The sequence below is a fragment of the Stegostoma tigrinum genome, chromosome 4, assembly GCF_030684315.1.
Source record: "Stegostoma tigrinum isolate sSteTig4 chromosome 4, sSteTig4.hap1, whole genome shotgun sequence".
Classification (NCBI taxonomy): Eukaryota; Metazoa; Chordata; class Chondrichthyes; order Orectolobiformes; family Stegostomatidae; genus Stegostoma; species Stegostoma tigrinum.
In genome coordinates, this window is record NC_081357.1 from 16062111 (window position 1) to 16083584 (window position 21474).

At 45.2% G+C, this 21474-nt stretch overlaps 1 protein-coding gene across 1 annotated transcript in view; it reads right to left on the bottom strand.

The window, feature by feature from the left end:
* LOC125452683 (leucine-rich repeat and fibronectin type-III domain-containing protein 2) overlaps positions 1-20035 on the bottom strand; it is a 182348-nt gene extending 162313 nt beyond the window's left edge. Inside the window, exon 1 of the mRNA XM_048531368.2 lies at positions 19575-20035. The gene's annotated coding sequence lies outside the window, so the exon portion shown is untranslated. The remainder of the gene's footprint in view (positions 1-19574) is intronic.
* Between the last annotated feature and the right edge of the window lie 1439 nt (positions 20036-21474).

The following is a 21474-nucleotide window of genomic DNA, read 5'->3' on the forward strand; positions in this document are numbered from 1 at the left end:
CATTTAGCCCATATCCCTCTGATCCTTTTGATTCATGTACCCTTCCAGATGCCTTTTAAATCCACCACCTCCTCTTACAGCTCATTCCGCATGTCCTCTGCATTTTAAAGTTGCCCCTGAGGTCTCTTTTAAATTTTTCCACTATCACCTCAATCTATGCCCTCTAGTTTTGGACTAGCCTACCCTGGGGAACAGACCTTGGTAGTTTGCCCTATCTGTGCCCCTCATGATTTTGTAAACCTCAATAAGGTCACCCGTCATCTCCAACTTTCCAGGGAGAATAGCCCCAGCCTATTCAGCCTCTCCCTATAGCTCAAACCCTCAGCTGATACCTTGTAAATCATTATGCACCCCTTAATGAACAGAGTGGAAATGGTTTGCGACTGGGAGGTGCAGTAGTTTGTTGCGAACTGAGCGGAGGTGTTCTGCAAAGCGGTCTCCAAGCCTCCGCTTGGTTTCCCCAATGTAGAGGAAGCCACACCGGGTACAGTGGATGCAGTATACCACATTGGCAGATGTGCAGGTGAACCTCTGCTTAATGTGGAATGTGATGTGCAGGTGAACCTCTCCCCCTCCCATTCTTTAGATGAACCATTTCCACTCCCCCTTCCCTTCTTTAGATGTACTGCACCTCCCAGTCGCAAACCATTTCCACTCCCCCTCCCATTCTTCAGATGACATGTCCATCATGCACCTCCTGCAGTGCCACAATGATGCCACCCGAAGGTTGCAGGAACAGCAACTCATATTCCGCCTGGGAACCCTGCAGCCTAATGGTATCAATGTGGACTTCACCAGTTTCAAAATCTCCCCTTCCCCAACTGCATCCCTAAACCAGCCCAGTTCGTCCCCTCCCCCCACTGCACCACACAACCAGCCCAGCTCCTCCACTCCACCCACTGCATCCCAAAACCAGTCCAACCTGTCTCCGCCTCCCTAACCTGTTCTTCCTCTCACCCATCCCTTCCTCCCACCCCAAGCCACACCCCCATCTACCTACTAACCTCATCCCACCTCCTTGACCTGTCCATCTTCCCTGGGCTGACCTATCCCCTCCCTACCTCCCCACCTATACTCTCTCCACCTATCTTCTTTTCTCTCCATCTTCGGTCCGCCTCCCCCTCTCTCCCTATTTATTCCAGAACCCTCACCCCATCCCCCTCTCTGATGAAGGGTCTAGGCCCGAAACGTCAGCTTTTGTGCTCCTGAGATGCTGCTTGGCCTGCTGTGTTCATCCAGCCTCACATTTTGTTGTCTTGGATTCTCCAGCATCTGCAGTTCCCATTATCTCTCAGCTTCTACACTTAAGGTATACAGCTGTTCTCCATCTCTTTCAGAATGATTCAACAGCTTGACATCCAATACCGGATGGGCAGATATTTCTTCCAATTGGATATTGGAATAATCAAAACCATTGTCTCCGATCTCCCCTCTCCGCCAACCCTCCACAATCTCCGTTCCCTCACCACTAACTCCAACCCTGTCCCTGAAAATAGATCAAGGCGAGTCCAGAGCACTTGCAAATTACATGTTGCATTTTCGACCTTGGGTTTCAAACTACGCAGGCTTATCAGAACCAGGAGCCTGACTTCCAACCACTTATCATCATCTGACTTCTTCTGTCTCCATTCTTCACCTCATCAGCTTTTGAAACTCACATCCCTACTTCCGCTGTCTCTTACCTGGATCATTCCAATGCACCCCTGAGCCAGCCCATTTTCTGAGCCAGTGGTTTCACCTCCGACTCAGAAGATTGTTAGTTTAATGCCCACTCTAAACCTGAATGCAAAACTCTCAGCCTACTGTCCAGTGCAGCACTATCGGTGTGGGCACCTTTCAAACATTAAACCAAGGCCCATCCACCTTCTTGGGCTCACATAGAGATCCTAAAGTGAAAGATCAAAGATGAATTGTATAGTTATTTCATGTTTCCTGGCCAGTATTCATTGTCCAAACATCAGAAAAAAAAAGATGGCTATTGTTAAATTTTTGGAACTTGTTGTCTTTAAATTAATTTCCGTGTTTCCATGCATTGCGATTAAGCTTTCAAAAGTACTTCAAATCTCTGCTTCCAATCTTATCTCACATGGAGTCACATTCATACATTTATTCCCTCTGCATCCCACTTCTGTCGAGTGTTGGAGATGGCCAACAGGTGCTTGTCTTGCCAAAGACTCCCAGATTTCATGAATATATGCAAGAAAATATTTCTTTTTGACCTGCCCCTTTGGTCAACCTCTGTCTTCAATGTGTGGCACAGTGTCAACAGTTTTTGATGCTGTCCCTGCAAAGCACTTTGGGAAATGTTGGCACTGTAAAGATGCTATATCAATGTAAGTTGTTAGTGTTATCACTGTAAGTCAGTGGATTCCACTACCTGCCTGCTAAATTGCAATCACAATCCAATCGATCAATAACACATTGGGTGCAGTGGGGAATATTTATCCTATGCCGTGCTGCTGGTGCTACGAGAGCAGAATGAGAGGCAGCTTTCATCTGAGGCTAACCGGTTTCCCAAATCTCATCTGGAAGCGTATGTTTCTTACAACAGTTGCTTCAATAATGGAAAAGTTCCGATTCCCAATACTGAAATCCCTCACACACGCGTGAAAGATAATCACAAATAAATCTGATTAACCTTCCCATCATGATTATTTTGTCAACATTGTTCTCATCTTGTCCTAACAGTAAGTGCTGAAGAAACTCAATGCAGGAGCCTATTGAGCCTGACAACAGAAAGCAAGTGGGAATCAGCATCAGAGAAGCAGTGATTAACTTGGGTTCTTCTGCCCTACATGTTATTACAAACTGCAGGTTAATCTGCCTGCACCCCCATGCCAGTTTTAATAAATCCTTTGGGCTATTAACTCCCTAGCAATGACCCTGACCACTTGATAATGTCTTTGTTTCAATGAATTAGCCAAGACAGACCAGTACCAGCAAAACAATCAACATTTTGGTTTTTTGCATTTTACTTTTAATCGCTGTATATAATAATAGTGTAGGTTGGATGGGCTTCAGATCGGTATGACAGGTCGGCACAACATCGAGGGCTGAAGGGCCTGCACTGTGCTGTAATGTTCTATGTTCTATGTTCTATGACACAGCCACAAGTCCCAGTCAGAATGGGAGTTCCTGTTAGTCCCCTCTGAATAACCATTGGTATAACATAGAAATATTGAAGATAGGAGCAAGACTATACTGCTTAGCCCTTCAAGCCTACTTCAATCATTCAATATGATCATGGCTAATCATCTGAGAATCCTACCAACTCACCACTCTCTGGGTGAACATATTTCTCCTTATCTAAATGTTGTCCAAGACCGGGATTGATTTTATACACAGCATTCAAATTAAATGACTATCCCAGGTCTGAAATGTCAGCTTTCCTGCTCCTCTGATGCTGCTTGACCTGCTGTGTTCATCCAACTCTCTGCCTTGTTATCTCATATCCTCCTTCCACATCAGTAGAGTGGCATTGGGAACCTCCATTGCAGGTTTTGGAGTAGATTTGGAGGCTGCGCTGATGATGTTACCCAGCGGGGTAATGTAACGTCTGCCGAACAACAAGCCAGCTTGGCGAACCGGCCAACCTTAACAACCTCCATCGCAGTTGTCAGCCGTCAGCTCAGTGTGTCGTGGCTTATGGCTCAAACACGGACTGAAATGGGCAGTTGCAGCGAATTTCCTCTCACCGTCAAATCTTCAGCTCGCACAAAGTGAACACAGGCCTCGCTCATCTTTCGTGGTCATGAACACGATAATGTTTAGGGTGAGATTAAAATGGCCAGTTTGTAACTAAAGGCTGGGTACCTCACAACTCTTGTCTGTAATCTAGAACCCAGACAAGTAGCTAGGATGCTGTAACAGTGTATTGGGGCAATTCCCATTTTCCAGCAACCTGCACCCCCACTCCATCCTCAAACCCCCAAAATCAGACTAACATCCCAGTTTCTATCTCAAGAGAGTATGAGTGCATAAATAAGGCTTGACACCAGCTCCTAAACCAGTGAGCACTACTACCCAGAAGAATGAGGGCATCAGTTGCTGGAAACATCTCTGTCTACATGATACTTCCCATCCTTGTCTCAAAGACTGGGACACAGATTCAGAGTTCCTTCATTGTCACAAACCTGGGCTCCCCCTCGTGAAGAGTTTGGAAACTGTGTGGACTGCAGTGGCTGACCACCACCTATCCTAAGGCAACAAAGGATCGGTAAGAAGAAGTGCCTACTAGCAATGCCCACACCCTGAGATCGAATTGCCCAAACAAGATAATCAAGTGACAAGCAAAAGTAGTGGAGGAACTGAATGAATGTGAGGAAAAAGATTTTGATTATCGGGTATAGTGACACTCAGTGGGGAAGGCAAGTGGTACATTGGCCTTCATCATGAGGGGTTCAATTACAGGAGCAGGGATGCCTTGCTGCAATTGTACAGGTCATTGGTGAGACTACACCTGAAGTATTGTGCGCAGCTCTGCTCTCTTATCTAAGGAAGGCTGTCCAGCAATGGAAGGAGTGATAGTTTATTAGACTGAATCCTGGGATGGCAAGACTGAGGCATGAAAAGGGATAGATGAGTTGGTTAATTCTGTATTCACCGAAGGCGTGCATTTCATTAGAAATCTATAAATTCCAACAGGGCCAGAAAGGCTAGATACAGGAGGATGTTCCAAATTGTCAGGTGTTCAGAACCATAGATGATAGTCTAAGAATAAGGGGTGGATCATCTCGGACTGGGATGAGGATAAATTCCTTTACCCAGAGTGAGAGAGTGTATTAGTTTATAAAATCATGAGGATCATAGATAAGTTGAATAGCCAAGGTTTTTTTTTCCCCAAGGTAGGGGAGTTCAAAACTAGAAGGAACAGGTGTAAGGTGAGAGGGGGAAGATTTAAAAGGGGCCTAGGGGACAACTTTTGCATGCGGAGGGTGATGAATGTATGGAATGAGCTGCCAGAAGATGTGATGGAGGCGGATACAATTACAACATTTAAAAGGCATCTGGATGGGTACATGAATAGGCCAAATGCTGGCAAATGGGACTAGGTGAATTTAGGATATCTGGTCAGTATGGGCAAGTTGGGCAGAAGGGTCTGTTTCCATGCTGTACATCTCTATGACTCTACAGTGAGCTTGTGGCGTTCCTGGCTACTCGAGGCCAATGTTTTCAAGAAGGAGTTAGGTATAGTCTGACCTAACGGAATCAAAAGTTATGGGGAGAAAGTAGGATCAATGCACTGAGTTGGACGGACAGTCATGATCATATTGAATGGCACAGCAGGCTCGAAGGGCCAAATGGTCTACTCTTGTCCCTATTTTCTATGCTTCTATGCCAGGTTTCAAAAGAAGCATTCCCAAGGTAAGAGGCCTAGTGAAAGCAGAGTGACATATTGCCCGAAGGCACGCACACATAGACACACCTCAGAGATGACACAGCAGGAGATACACGAGCAGGAAGATGCAGTGGAAAAAAACTGGAACTAGATTCAGGACAAGTGCAGCAGAGAAGCACAAGAGGAGTTCGCTTTTTACATTAAGAACAGCTTTGCATGCTGATTATGAATAGACCTAGTCTCCAGTTCAGAGTTTGCCGCTGTCAATTAAAGCCCAGTACTTGAAGAATGGGGAGAGAGACATTTCTGTTCACAGCACATTTGTCACTGAATGAGATGCTTTGAGGCCTGCGGAGCATCAGTCGCTCAGTAGGTTTGAGACTGAGAGTGATAGATTTCCACAGAGTGAAAGCACCAAGAATATGAGTATAGCGCAAGGACATGGCATTGAAGTAGAAAATCAGCCATAATCTCATTGAATGAGGGAGTGAGTTAAAAAGGCTGAATGGCCGATTTTTGCTCCTATTTGTTATGCTCTTGTAAAGAATGGGTGAGGCAGGGCCAACGGCATCTGTAATGGGAAATTATTGGCAAATTTCTGAAGGCCTGGAATATTTAGGACTGTCAGAAAGTGGGAGGCAGTGAAATTAGGTTGAGATTTCACACAGTAAGTGACTAGCAAGGATACAATGAACAAACTCACTTCCTTCTGTATGGCAGAATTCAATGGCTTCCAGCTGAAGATTCGATGACAGCCAGAAATCCTGCACAGGCACTGAAAATTTAGAAACAAACCCTAACCCTACCCCTAACCCTAACCCTAAACCTAACCCCTTTTCATCAATGGCAGCATTGAAATGTGCTGATTTAATAGTGGATAATACAGCAACATAAATACGGAAGTGATGAACCAGCCCCTGCACTGTAAAGTCCCTGCCATACCTACCTTCTGCCTTAATATAGAGTTTGCAATTCCTTCACATGCTCAACTGTGTGTTCCTTGTTTGTCTGCCAGGCAGAAAGCGTCCTCCCACCCTTCCTTCTATACACGGCCCAGTCAAGTAATCAAACTGCTAGTTTCAGAGACACATAAAATATTACTGAGAAAGTACTTAGGTCTAGCTGTGAGGTACTTGGGATAGGTTTATGTAAATATCAATTGATTAACTCTGAAGGTGCAGTTGTCAAATGGGTCAGATACTGAGAATGTTATTTCAGTTGGCTGGAAGCCCATAATGCAGGTACAATTCCCACACTCGCTGAGGTTACCATGATGAACTCTCCTTCTCAACTTTTCCCTCACTTGATGCATGGTAACCCTCAAGTTAAACCAACACCAGTCATCTCACTTCTAATGCGAGAGTAAAACTGCAGCAACTTTACCTTTATGATAGTTAAATGAGATAGAGGCCTATAGTCATTGAGTTGTACAGCACAGAAATGGACCCTTTAGTCCAGCTCATCGATGTCAACCAGATATCTTAAATTAATGTCAACCTATTTACCAGCATTTGGCCCATATCCCTCTAAACCCTTCCTATTCATGTGGAATCTTGGGGGCCGCTTTGCAGAAAATCTTCACTTGGTTCGCAATAAGCAACTGCACCTCCCAGTCACGAACCATTTCAATGCCCCCTCCCATTCCTGAGATGACATGTCCATCATGGGCCTCCTGCAGTGCCACAATGATGCCACCTGAAAGTTGCAGGAACAGCAACTCATATTCCGCTTTGGAACCCTGCAGCCCAATGGTATCAATGTGGACTTCACAAGCTTCAAAATCTCCCCTCCCCCCGCTGCATCCCAAAACCAGCCCAGCTGGTCCCCACATCCCTAACCTGTTCTTCCTCTCACCTATCCCCTCCTTCCACCTCAAGCCACACCTCCATCCCCTACCTACTCACCTCATCCCATCCCTTTGACCTGTCTGTCTTCCCTGGACTGACCTATTCCCTCCCTACCTCCCCACCTACACTCACCTCTACTGGCTCCATCCCCACCTCTTTAACTTGTCTGTCTCCTCTCCACTTATCTTCTCCTCTATCCATCTTCAATCCGCCTCCCCCTGTCTCCCTATTTATTTCAGAACCCTCTCCCCCTCCCCCTTTTCTGATGAAGGGTCTGGGCCCGAAACATCAGCTTTTCTGCTCCTAATATGCTGCTTGGCCTGCTGTGTTCATCCAGCTCCACACTTTGTTATCTCGGATTCTCCAGCATCTGCAGTTCCCATTATCTCATGTACCCATCCTTTTAAATGTTGTAATTGTATCCAGCCTCCACCACTTCCTCTGGCAGTTCATTCCATACACACACCCTCCTGTGTGAAAAAGTTTCCCCTTTTAAGTCTTTCCCCTCTCACCTTACACCTATTCCTTCTAGTTTTGGAGCCCCCTGGCCTGGGGAAGAGACCTTGGCTATTCATCCTATCTAAGCCTCTTATGATTTTATAAACCTCTGTAAGACCACCCCTCTGCCTCTGATGCTCCAAGGAAAATAGCCCCAGCCTCTTCAGCGTCTTGCTGTAGCTCAAGCCCTCCAAACCCAGCAACATCCATGTAAATGTTTTCTGCACCATTTCAAGTTTAACAACATCTTTCCTATAGCAGGGAGGACAGGATTGAAGGCAACATTCCAAAAGTAGCATAACCAATATCCTGTACAGCTGTAACATGATATTCCACCTCCTATACTCATTGCACTGACCAATAAAGTCAAGCGTACATTGAATTCAGAAAAGTGTGGATAAAAAGAACAATATTTTAACTATAAAGGAAGCATGGACATAAAGGATATTGGGCTGTAACTACACAATGGTTGAAAGGAATAGATATTCTAGTACTGAAGAAGACAGGGCACTGATCTAACAATATCATAAACATAGACAGCTCATCTTAACATATTTCACTGCTTTACAGTTCCTCTGAGACAGACTTTGCTGTGCTATAAAATTAAATTGTTCTCCAACTATTAGCTCTGACTGTTTACAAATTAGTTTTCTCATTGATAAGAGTCTATTATTAAGAGGCAGTAGAAGTGAAAAAATAGCACCGAATATTGTTTCAGACTTAAAGCTGCATGCTTTTTTTCTGCAAGATACTTGCTGATAGTTTGTGGTTTCTGGGCTTTGCCTGAGGACAGATTTCGAAGCTATGTTTGGACTCATTAAAGTTTGCTTCTTACAAATCGCTGATTATCTGATTAAACTATATATATAAGAAAAGGGCTGATTGCAAAGTAACGTCATCCAAGTGTATAAATGTTCATTATTCAGGGCATTTTCTCCAGTTATAACACTGGCTAGTAGCAATTAAGAGTAGCTGCTAACTTTAGTTTCAACCCTGCAAGCATTTAACATCAATGGTCTGTTAAATTAAGAAATATAAGAGGCAATTTTCCAGACCTTGGCCACTTGGGACCATATGTTAACTGAGAGCAAAGGTCAGGAAAAGCAGAGTGGAGATCTGTACTTAGTGGTTGTTGCAATGTTAGTGTGACAATTCTCAATGAGTTGGAAGGTCGGACAATTCTGGAGATAGCAAGTAGAAGTAAAATCAGGATGACACACAGGAACAGTCTGGGAACCGAAAATGAAACAAGAAGCAGTTCACCTTAAATGTTGAAATGCTCGAAATAATTGGGCTTCGAAGAGAATTGAAAATCCGGGTATAAAGTTGATCAGAATATCACAAGTAGGTAAACAGAACCATTAGAAGGTTAATGGAATGCTGACCTTTATATCCAGAGGAATAGAATACCAAAGTGATAGACCACGACAGTATCTTAAACACAGATAGCTCTTCTTACCTTATTGTATTGCTTCATAGTTCTTATATTGTGCTATTTATGGGGAGGATAGGACTTGGGAAATAGGCTAAAATGTCGAGTCAGGTCCTCCTGGAGTGAAAATAGGCAATTGTTCTAGGGCAGCACAGTGGCTCGGTGGTTAGCACTGCAGCCTCACAGCACCAGGGACCTCGGGCTCAATCCCACCCTCGGGCAACTGTCTGTGTGCAGTTTGCACCTTCTCCCTGTTTCCTGCCACAGTCTTAAAGATTTGCAGTTTAGGTGGGTTGGCCATGGTAAATGCAGTGTTACAGGGGAAGGGGTGAATCTGAGTGGGATGTTGTTCAGACGATCAACCTGGAATTGATGGGCTGAATGGCCGGCTTCGTCAAAACTGTAGGGACTCTACACGCATAAAAATGTGGCAAAATTTTGAAAACTGTTTCTTACTCACAGCAACTGATGCTCTGCATACTTGAAATCTGAGAATATCAGGCCAAAAGATATTTGAGGATCTGGGGCAAAGACAGATAACCAGAGTGAGGTCAAAGATCATAGAATCTCTCCAGTGTGGAAACAGGCCATCAGCCCAACACGTCCACACCACCCCTCCAAAGAGCATCCCACCCAGACCCATTCCCCTAATTTCCCATGTCTAACCCTCCTAACCTAAACATCCCTGGGCACTATGGGGCAGTTCAGCGTGACCAATCCACCTAACCTGCAAATCTTTGGACATGATCTCTTTGAACTGAGACCCAAGAAAATTAATAGCCTGCAGCTGTTCTTAGTAGAAAACAATCACTCATGTAGGCTGGTGAGCAGATTTGACATAAAACTGACAGGTGACCAAAAGCAGAGAGAAAGAGAAAGGTTAAGAGACTTATACAAACATCCAAACTCAGGAGCAGAAGTAGGCTGCTCAGGCCCTTATGTCTGCTCTGCTATTTAGTAAGGTCACAGCTGCTCTTACTTGAACCACAAACCTGCTTTCCCACCTCCTCCCAATTACCTGTCACCAAATTTGCTCCAAAAGAATCCAAGATAACAAAGTGTGGAGCTGGATGATCACAGCAGGCCAAGCAGCATCTTAGGAGCACAAAAGCTGGCATTTCGGGCCTTCGATGAAGGATCTAGGCCTGAAATGTCAGCTTTTGTGCTCCGAAGATGCTGTTTGGCCTGCTGTGATCATCCAGCTCCACACTTTGTTATCTTGGATTCTCCAGCATCTGCAGTTCCCATTATCTCTAAAAGAATCCATCAATCTTTGCTTAAAAAATATTCTAGGACTCTGCTTCCACCAACTTTCCAGAAACAGATTTCCAAAGACTCGCAATCCTCTGAGAAGAAGAATTTTTCCTAAACTGCTTAAAACAGGCAGTGCCTGGATTTTAAATGGCGGCCCCTAGTTCTAGGTTCTCAGATGAGAGGAAGCATTTCTCCACAGGGAAGATCCCTTAGGATTTTCTTTCAGCGATATTGAGGATAAAAACAAAATAAAGAACTGCAGATGCTTGAAAAATGAAACAAATTCAGAAATTGCTGGAGAAACTCGACAGGTCCGGCAATATCTGTGGAGAGAAAGCAGAAAATTCACGTTTCAGGTCCCGTGACCTTTCTTCTGAATTTCTGCTTTCTGTTTTTTTCTATCCAGACACATTGCAAGATAAAGGATTCCTTCACCTTTGATGACCATTCAGGATGTGCATAACAATACCAATGCAGCGCTTATGTGCTCTTTGATGTTCATTCATGATTCACCAATGTACCACTCAAAGAAGATACAGACATTTACACTGCAGCACTATATCGTGAGGATCTGGACCTGCTGATATATTGTGAATTAGTATTCACTGAACTCAGCAAATCGCACAGTTGAGTTCAGGTTTAATGATGTGACACCATTATGTATGCCCAAACAGATGGAGGTTCTCGTGGGAGATTTCTGCTGGGTCCAGCTCTCGCAAACATCCACGAGAAGCGAGTCTTGGAAGGGTCGACACAAGATCGGCAATCCTTGCATTTTCCAAAATGAAGATGATTCATTTGCTGCAATTAAATCCACAGCTTCGGAGGTCAGGGCAGTTCCAGGAATACAGCAGCAAAACCAAAAGTTTCTGGAGAAACTCAGCAGGTCTGGCAGCATCAGCGGAGAGCAAACAGAGTTAATGTTTTGGGTTCAGCGACCCTGCTTCTTAGTTTTTGTTTTTGTTCCAGTGGATACAAGGCTAGATCGTCTTAACTTTTCTCAAAGTGAACCTCCCCTACCCCAATCAATTCTAGATTTCAATTTGGTAAGCATTCTCTGGGCTGCCTCCAAAATTTACATAAGTTGACCCATATAGTACACAGAATGCCAGATGTGATCTCATTAGTTCCCTAGTAATTGAATCATAGCCCCCCTACTTTCATACACAATTCACCTCATGATAAATGATAATATTCTATTAGTTTTCTCAATTATTTGTTGTACATGCATACAAAACTCTTTATAACTCCTACACAGGGATCCCCAGATCCATCTGCATCTCAGAGCTCTGCAATCTTCCACCATTACATTATCCCTTGTTTTTTTTTTAGAAAAACCCTGCCAAATGAACAATTTCATATAACACTCCATTGCTCTATCTTTCACTGTACCAAGCTGTCTCTTTTTCGACCCTCATGCTCTCTACACAACTTACTTTTCAACTTATCTCTGTGTGACTTACTTACATTGTAAACAATTGCAGTCCCGGAGATACCTATGACATCTCACCAAGACACATTCATGCCTGCCCTCGGCTTCCACTTAGCCAGACAGTCCCCTATTTGTGCCAATGTGTTACCTCCCATGAGCTATTGTTTTCCACCATAATCTTTAATATGGCATGTTACCAACTGCCTTCTGAAAATCCAAATACTGTACATCCATCAGTTCCCCTTTATCTACAGCACATTACCTCCTCAAAAAATTCAAATAGTTTGGTTAAACATGGTTTCCTTTTGACAAATCCAGGTTGAAGAAGTCATCTGCAGTGGGAATAATGGATCTGAGGAATAAGGCAGCTAAAGGGACCACTGGAGAGAATGTACAATTGAAGTGTCTTGGAGAATCATCAAGCCGGAGGAGCTTATTAAGATGGTGGCTTTGAGTAGACGGAGGTGGCATGAAAATCAGTTCTTAACATCCTCAAAAAGGTTGCGCACAATGGTGTATCTGAATAATATTTAAGCCCTGAGTGCTTAATAATTTCAGGACTTAGAATCCCAGAAATGGTTTGGGAGGGCGTGTGCGAGATGAATGGGGAAGGAGGGGAAATGGGAGCAAGTGAATGAAGGTATCAGGGAGGATAAAAGCTCCTCCTTTCTCAGATGTAATTTGTAGCAGCCTCCAGCTTTGAGGACAATGGAGGGTACCTCTAGTAGACTGTCTTCTAGTATCTGGCAGTCTTGCTATATTCAGCACAGCACAGTTTCATGTTGGCTCCCAGAGCAGGCACTGTCCTCCTCAATCTACAAAGAGGCTACAGCCCTCTTCAGAATCAGGCTCTTGTTGCCACTCACCATATTGAACATTTAGGTCACCTTTAAAATGGGTGTGGCATCAACAAATTTTGCTTAAGTGAAGGAGAGAAAACTCAGGGTTTCCAATATAAATGTTTGTGAATACCACAAATCACAGTTGCAAAGCCCTTTCTGCACTGAATATTTCTCAACGGTTCACACAAAACAATATGTGCACCATCGATAGTTTTCAGGAAATTGATAGCCAGCAAGCAAAATAAAAATATAAGCCACAAATATACAAGGATGCTAGAAAAAGGACAGGATTTCATCATCAACACAGCAGAAATAATGAATCCAACTATTATTTCATTGATTTGTACAAATAAGGAATGTTTAACTGTTGCTACAGAAGGTAGTCAGCAATTCCTAAGACTGTCAAATGCAGGACTGAAATCCTCTGGGTTGTACTCAGTACTGAGTTAACACAGGAAGGATTGTGTTAACACACTGGTGGGCTAAAAATAATTTATATTGAGATGTGTGAGAGAGAACGAGAGAGAGAGAGAGAAAGGCAAGCAGGGATAGGCAGATGGAGATAACAGGAAGGGAGAGGCACAAATAGAGAGAGAGAGAGACAGACAGACAGATGGAGAGACAGGCAGAAATGCAAAGCAACAAGAAACACTGAGGGCGCACTAAAACACAGTGAGTTAAAGCAGGGCGAGCTTGAAGGACCAAATTTATCCTGCTGTTCTCCCCCCACCCGTCCCACCTCTGTCCCAACTCAATAGCACATGGTTGTAAATGCCCCTGAAAATTTGCCCAGGACTCCTGCCTTAGCTTTATGTATAGGTGCCCAAGGCATTTGCTTGCGCTCATTCCTTCGCTTAAAGGAGCAAGGAGAAAAACCAGAGGGTGCATTTTAATCGCACTCTGACAGATGCGAAGAAGCAGGAAGTGGGCCCTCAGCCCCCAAGTCTGGGTTTCTGCCGGAGCTTTTGCCATTTCAATGAGTGCTGGAGCAAGCTTGATAGCTAATGGAACACTCAGTAGTGAAATCAATCTTATAGTGTTGGAAGGGTACGCGTCTGTCCTGACTCCCCCATCCCCATATTCTCCAATACCCACAGTTAGAAACCGGCCACCTCCCTGACCCCACCCTGCCTGACTTCAAATCAGATCCCTCAATCTTCCAGAACAGATGGCGGCTTATCAGCTCCTCATATGCTGGTCATCTAGAGGAGAAAGTGTTTTGGGGCAGTTCTCACCTTCGGCAGCCCAGTACAAGCAAGCAGCTGGGAGAAACAGGGGGATAAAATTGACCAGGATTCAATTGGATGCTGTTGGCTTAGGCCCATCACCAGCTCAGAGGCAAACCAACCCGACTTAGGGAGTAAAATAGATGGAGAATCACAGACTGAGAATTGGAAAGTTCCAAGCCATGACAAGATATATATAGAATTCATGAAGTTGCAAGCGAACAATCTCACAGCAATACACAGGTGAAAAAAAAGTAATAACTTCAAAAAAATAAACCAATGGCACAATTTTGGTTTTGATGTGAATCTTTCCTGCAGGAATGAGGATGAGATGCACACAGGATTAAGACAGCAAATTATTCTGTGAAGATCCCTTGTTCCCTTTCAATATTAAACGCAGTAAGATTCTACATAAATATCACAGTGACAATGAAGGTGATCTAATGCTATTCGACAATGCATTTTTTCTCCTCTCTCGCTCTCTCTCTCTCTCTCTCTAGGTTCCTCTTGGAAACTTATGAATATGTAAAAATATATTTTTATTTAAATTAATCCTATTGGATTGCTGGCAAAAAAAACAAAATTAGTTAAGTATTTTGTGCTGTTCCCAAAGGCAAAACTGTCAAGAAAAATCTTTTTAAAGAAAGGAAGCAAGATGAAATTAATAGTGGTGAGCTTAATGCAAGAAACACTTTTGTAAGAACAAGAGTAGACCATTCAGCCCAGTAACCCTGCTCCACCTTCCAATTAGATCATGGTTGATCTGTACCTCAATTCTGCCAACTTGCCTCAGTTCCGTAATCCTCAATCCTCTCGGCTTTATGAAAATTCAATCAATCTTTAATGTTGGCTTTTTCAAACAGAAATAGTCTTTGGCAAGAAAAAGTTCTGGATTTCCATCACATTAGTGTGAAGAAATGTTTCCTGATGTCATCCTTGAATGGCTTAGTCAAATTTTGTGTTTATTCTCCCCAGTTCTGAACTCTCCCATTACAGGAATTAATTCCTCTCTACCTATTACATCAGCCCTAATGGTCATTCTGAACATTGCAATGAGATCACCCCTTAATTTTCTGCCCTCAAGTGGATACAAGCCTAGACAATGCAAACTGTCCTATTAATGCTTTATTTTGCAATGTAATGGTTTTAGTCCAATTTTGTTATAAGAACTCTCTGCTTTCTCCTCTCCGTCCTTTGTGGGGAGCGACAGAATGGTGGTGGTAGAAACAATGAAGCATAGGGGACAATATCAGGGAACAAGGTTCAATTCCACCCTTGGGTGGCTAACCATGTCGAATTTACACCCCATGTCTGTGTGGATTTCCTCCGGGTGCTCCGGTTTCCTCCCACAGTCCAAAGATGTGCAGGTTAGATGGATTGGCCATAGGAAATGAAGGGTTACAGAGATAGCATGGGGAGGGGGGAATGGATCTGGGAGAGGTGCTTTCTTTGGAGTGTCAGTGTAGAATTGATGGGCTGGATAGCCTGCTTCCCCATTGTAGGGATTCTTTGAAAAAAATGTAGGAACAGGAGTACACCTTCCAGCCTGAATCCGCCATTCTATGTGACCAGCTGAGGGAAAGGTCTGAAACGGGGGGATGACAGAAGAGAGGTGAGTGATGGTAGGGGAAGGAGAGGGTCAGGCACACTGGGGAAGTTTGCAGTGAGTGGTGGTGGGACAAGGGTTGTGTATGTGATAGAAGCGCAGGGTTTAAGAGTGGAGAAGGGCAATTATGAAGACAAGGGACGTATATGGGGGCACGGGAGGTGGAGGAGGGTATCACTTGCATTCACTGAAACATCATTTGTTTTTTCTGCCCCAAGATGGCAGCAGTGGAGTAAGCAGCTTTCAGCCCGAGCCCAGGGCTCCTTGGCTTTTCTTTTTCACTACCTTTTGAATTCCACTTACCATCTTGAGGAGAGGCTGATCAAGGTGGTTCAGAGGTGAATTTGGGTTCCCCGAGGCGGCAGCAGAGGAGGGAGGCTGTTTGGGCCCAGTATGGGTCCCGGCATCGTTGGCGGTGGCAGCATCGCCCAGCATGCGCTCGTGGCAACGGCAACAGCGGTGGAGCCCAGGTGGCGCTGAGGAATGGAGACTCTGCGATGGCATGGCCAAGGGAACCCAGGGCTGGCTGAGTGCTTCTTGATAGCGTTGGTCCCAGCATCCAGGAGGAAGAGCCTGGATCCAGGGCACATGGCTCAGCACTTAACAAGAAGCACTGTGAAGCTGGACTTTTAACTTTATTTCCTTATTTTCCAACTTTATATTCTACATCTTGGTTTATCTCCTGTGTTTTTAGATGGCGCCAGAGTGTGGCACAACATCCAACAAATTTCATTGCATTTGTAACAAATACATGGAACAAGTACATGTGGCAATAAATTAATAAATCAATCGTAAATGATAAATCATTTGCTACCCAACCCAGTTGGTGAACGTGGATTGTCACAATCCAAATTGAACTCAAGCTCATCATTTTTTCTCCTTCAGCACCGTCTCTTCACTGGCAATGTGACCAAGACTGAAAATCCACATAGGATTTGTTTTTCCAGCTTTTGTGATCCAGGGGTGCTGAGGGATGGTGTGCATCCAACCCCGGTTACAAATCCCACAGAATGGTCTATACATCCATCGGCTTCACACGTATCTTTTAGGGTGACAGATCTGCCTTCCCTCACCCTGTCTAACCAAAACATGACTCCAGATCTGCAGCAAGGCGGCTGGCTCTGAGCTACCCTCCAAAACTTGCCAGTGGTAGGCAATCCTGTACCGGCTTCTCAAGGGCAGTTAGAGGGTGGCAATAAATGCTAAGTGGCACCCACATCCCCTGCGAACAAACATCCCAACAAAGATTACCTGAAATGCCCAAGAGGTACACACCCCCCCCCCCCCAATAAACCCCACTGCCCCTCCTTCCTACCCACGCCCATCTATGACTACAATACAATCATTTCCAGAGCAAGCAAGCAGTAGGAGGACACCCCTCTATTTCTCCCTTGCTGCCACCTCCACTCTGTGGAGACGCTTGTAATACGATGCCATCACTCTTGGAGTTAAAATCATGAGGATTTCACTGGGAGAAATTACAGAGAAACTAGCTGCACTGGAAGAATTTTCAGTAACCAGAGAACAGAAGTGATAAACAAAAGAGTCAGCGGTGGAATCTATTTAGCTAACACGTCACGATGATCGGGAACACGCTGCCTGAAACGTTGGTGGGGTCTGGTTCAATTGTAGCATATTTATTTGCTTTTAGAGTGGGACAAATTGGAGAGGTCTTTGAAAGACAGGTACCAGCACAGGAGGCTGGATAGCTTCCCACCGTGCTGTACGATCACAAGGCTGTATTATCTTAAAAAGTACCCAACAGACAGTCCTTACATAATAACATTTCCTCCACTCGTCCTCTTGTACCTGAATGCGTTGCATTTGTGCTTCAGAGGATGAATTGTCAAAGGGAGAATTTGAATTTAGAAGAGTGTCATAGAAGCCGATCAAATTTTAAAAGGAGAAGACAAGATAGATGCTGGAAGGATGTACTCAAAGGCCAGCGAGTCCAGATGTCGGGACCATGGTGTAAGGTTACTGGGACAGACTGAGATGAGGAGAAATTTCTCCACTTTGAGAGCCTGTTGAATTCTCTGCATGACTAGCCAAAACATTGAAAGTTTAAGAGAAGGGCTTAGGTCTTGTCCTTAAGGCTAAGGGGATGAAAGAGTATGGGTGCAAGTAGCAAACGGCTATTGATTGGATGAAACCTTGTAGAGGTTAATAAAATCATGAGGGGCATGGATAGGGTGAATATCCAAAGTCTTTTTCCTAGGGTAGGGGAGTCCAAAACTAGTGGGCGTAGATTTAAGGTGAGAGGGGAAAGTTTTTTAGGGACCTAAGGAGCAACATTTTCACGCAGAGGGTGGTGCCTCCGTGGAATGAGCAGCTAAAGGAGGTGGTGGAGGCTGCTACAATGTCAGACTAAAGGGTTTGTTTCGTGCTGTACAACTCTATGACTATCAGCAGTGATTTTATTGAATGGGAGAACAGGTTCGAAGGGCTGAATGGCCTGCCTTTTTTCTATGAGAATTTACTTCTCAGCAAAGCGCTTCCAAAGGAGCTCGTGTAGGGGCCAGAAGACCATTTGCACATGTGCACATTACAGTGGGTTTGTCAGCAAGGGGTCACCAATGTAAAATGTTTTAGGCAGGCACACCCGTGCTTAGTATGACGATACACCGAGCCACAGTGACAGGCAGCATATTCTGCTGGACACTTAGCGCCGTGTCAGCTCTCCAGCTGCAATTAAATAGCCTGGTCAAACCATTCATCGAAGAGTCTGACGTGAAATTAAACTGAATTAGAACAACTTCCAGAAACAGTGCAGCCAGACAGGGAAAAGGCAGTTGTTTGGCAAGAGCAGAACAAGAACGATGGGCCGAAAGTGCTATTCCATTCTGTGACTGGAAAATGAGAGCCAAAATGTCATCAATTGCCCCTGCCTTTGCAAGAGCAACTAGGGAAGGGCAATAAATTCTGGAGTTGCCAGGAGAAATGGAATAGAAGAACCAGTAGCTACAGACTGTTTCTCTCAAGTCTACTTGCGATTCCTGGCAATCCACTTCAATTTATAGGAGAGGCAGGCAGAGGTACAGTTGGAAGAAGACCCAAAATAGTTAACAGCCCGTGGAGCCGAGGGCAATATATTTGTGTTTTATTGGAAAGGCTTCCTGAATGTGTCTGATTACAGGCAATCAGCATGGTAAATCTGTGAGGCACAGGAGAAAGCACTACGTTAAGTGGGGGGGAAAGAGACTTACTGGAACAGTATCAAGTCAGAAGGGTTAGAGCAACAATCGGGAAAGGAGAAGGTTGAGTCGTGGTCCTGGTATAGGCTTCGGAATTAATGAGTTTTGGGGGGAGGGTGGTAGGGCGGAGACTCAGTCATAGGAGAGATGGGGTGATACAGAGAATAAGATAGTCAATACGGGGAAAAAAGGAAAGGAATTCAGCAGAACTTCTTTTTCACACTGGATGAGCTGGCTAAAACAGTAGGGAGCAGTTGAGGTGATTACAAGGCAGATGCTTTTGGGAAAATTGTAGCATCTGAAGGGGTGAAAGACCAGGGGATGGGATTGGATGAAGTGGGGAGGAGGGAGATAAAGTGTGGAGTTGGGTGGAGCAGAAGGCTTTCGGATCTAGATGGAACAAATGGCCTGTCTGCGCGCACACACTGAGCAAGAGAGGCTAACTCGGTCCGTTTGTGTCTCTCAGTCCCTTGCTGTTCTTTGGTTAGTTAAGTCAACGTGTGCGTGTGAGTGAATGTTGGTGTGAGAATGTGGAGCACACCGGACCCTCTCTTCCTGGAACCAGCTATAAAGTTCAGAGAGGCAGCGGGGAGCTATTCCATTCTCCTGGTTTACCCTTATCCCTCCCGGGGGAGGATTACGAGGAGGAGGAGCCGCTTGGCCTGTCTCCCCAGAATGGCGGGACGGTGCAAAGTAGAGCCGGAAAATGTTTTATTCTCCCTCTCAAGAACTAGCACTAACGACACGTGTCACCCAATTTCAATGGAACAGCCCGCTTGGCAATTGTCAGTTTCGTAGTTGGGAATGAAACTGCAAGTAGAGAAATTGCATAGCCCGTGCTAGCCAGCACACACACACACACACACAACAAATGAACACAAAACCATGCTGAGAACAGCCCTTACCTTGACATAGGATTGTGTAGTCTTGGTTGGAGAAAGGAGAAAGTTACTGTTCACAAAATCCCGTCAGGTCCAGTCCTCGGGAACACTTGAAAGCTTCATTCTTTCTCTCTCTCTCTCTCTCCTCACGGTGAAGGCAAACGCGCTCAGCTCCGCAGGAGCTCGTCTCACTCAGCTTCCATTTATATCCAGGGTGCAGTTTGTATGAGGATTGAATTTGTTGCAACTTCCTCTCCTCCTCCTCTGTCTTCCTCCTCGTTTCTTCGTCAAAATGGTCTGGAGTCACTCAAATCCACACCTGGAAGATTCTCCCTGAAGAAGTCTCAGCCTCATGCTGAGCACACACACACACACACACACACACAAAGCACCCTCGCTCCCTCCCCAAATCCACGGAAACCGAGAAACACACTCCCACTCTCTCTTGCTCTTCAGAAGGTCTTCTGTCACTCTTTCTCTCAGCCTCTCCCCCACAATTCACTCTTCCCCCATCTCTCTCCCTCTCTCCCCCTCCTCTCGCTACCTCTTTCACGCCCTTTCTCTGATTCGCTCCCCCCTTTCAATCCCTCAACTCCTCGGGTGACCCCCCCACCCCCCAAGCCCAATCTCTCAGAGTCTCTCTGTCAGCCTTCTTATCTGGCTCACTGTCACACACTTGCACTCTGCACATCGAAAGGAAGCAGACACGCACGCATTGGGAGAAAGAGATGGACACACACACGCACGCACAGTTCTCTCCCTCCCTCTCTCCCTCCTTCTGCTCCCTTATCCAAATCCTCAGCTTTCAGCAGTAGCAGTCTGATGAGGGAGGGTAACGGAGACACAGACAGGCAGAGAGGTAGCATTGCAGCGCTCTCTCCATCTCTGTACCACACACAGCTCTAGGTGGCAGAAGGCACCTAGCTCAGAGCTGAGAGAGAACCCAGCTGGCTGTCCCTGCGCAGCCCGAGCTGCCTCTCAGATAGAAATCTCACCGTCAACGTGAGCTCTATCTGGGAACATTCCCTGGGGCAGCCCCAGACTGACCTATTCTGTTTTGGGGCTGGCTGGTGTTACGTTGGAAGCACAACCAAGCAATCGGACCTGCCAGTTTTCTTTTCTCTCTCTCTATTTTAAGTGGATGTCTATGTTATTAAGTAGCGAGTCGATGTACTCCTCAACTGACCGATTTGCGTAGACTGAGCTGAAGTAACCAAAGCGGAGAACGGGGATTGACGGTGGCTCAGAGGGGAAGGGAAAAGGGCTGGATTTATATAGCCGCGCTCACGGCTTCAGACAAGCTCCTGACAGCCAGTGGAAGTCATTTCCAAGTGCAGGCACTGGTATGTAGGAACTGCAGTAACCAGTTTACAGTCAGTAAGGTCCCACAAACTGCTGCGACCAGAAAACCTTTAGGAATGATACAGGCGGGAGGGATAGATGTAGCACAGGAGAGGGTGCAGAATTCCATTGAACTTCTTAGTAGATTACTATAACGGAATCTTTTAGGGAAATTTCCGAGACCCCCTCTTCCAATGATGGCACACCCCTCGCCGTACCCCAAATGCCACACTTGGACCCTCCCTGCTGTACTGTACCGGGACTATCAGCTTGGAATATATCTTCCAGTCATAGAGGGGGACTCCAATCCATTACTCTCTGACTCAGTGATGAGGATGCAATTGTGGGAACCCCCAGCTTATGACTGAGAAAAGCAAAATGGTATGGAGGATAGCACTTATTGGGAAGGGTCTGCTGAACCAGAGGGTGCAGTTCATAGTTCCTCAAAGGTGGAGACACAGGTAGGCAGGGTTGTGAAGAAGGTGTTTGGCACACTTGCCCTTATGGTCAGTGCATTGACTACAAGAGTTGGAATGTCATGTCGCAGTTGTCTAGGACATTGGTTAGGCCACTTTTGGAATTC